Source organism: Bison bison, unplaced genomic scaffold (assembly GCF_000754665.1).
Source record: "Bison bison bison isolate TAMUID 2011002044 unplaced genomic scaffold, Bison_UMD1.0 scf7180017864317, whole genome shotgun sequence".
NCBI lineage: Eukaryota > Metazoa > Chordata > Mammalia > Artiodactyla > Bovidae > Bison > Bison bison.
In genome coordinates this window covers 3,807,664-3,808,322 of record NW_011494889.1, presented here as the reverse complement: position 1 = coordinate 3,808,322, position 659 = coordinate 3,807,664, and positions in this window count along the sequence as shown.

Here is a 659-nt window from a genome sequence, read left to right as displayed (position 1 = left end):
GAATGATTACTTTATGTAAAACGATACACTCGGACTTCCTTTTGGGCCAGTGGCTAAAACTCCATGCTTCCACTGCAGCAGGCACAGGTTTGATCTCTGATCTCTGGTCAGGGAAGTTCTCTAGGTCATGCAGTATGGTCAAAAAAAAAAAAAGCCAAACCAAACCAAACAAAAAACAATGCGTGCGTGGAAGAAGCATAGAGACTGTGCAAAACTGTCAGTAAACCCATCCTTTAAAGGGATGATTACACTAAATGAGGCCCCTAGGGTGGGCTCTAACTCAATCTGACTGGTGTCCTTGGACACACGGAGAGACACCAGGGATGTGTAGGCACAGAGGAAGACCGTGTGAGCACACAGAGAGAAGGCTGCCATCTGCAAGCCAAGGAGCAAGGCCTCGGAAGAAACCAAACTTGCTGGCACCTTGATCTTGGACTTCCAGCCTCCAGACTGTGAAGAAACAAAGTTTTGCCGATCCCCTCCCTCCTTCCCCTTCCCCTCCCCCCACACAACATTTTGTTATAGCAGCCAGAGCAGCAGCCTGAGACAACCTTCCTCAGAAGGTGGTCACACAAAACTGTCCCAACCGCCCCTGACTGACAGGGACTGAGATACTTTCCGGTTTCACAGAGGCAAGTGTGTCAGAACAGTAAGCCCCT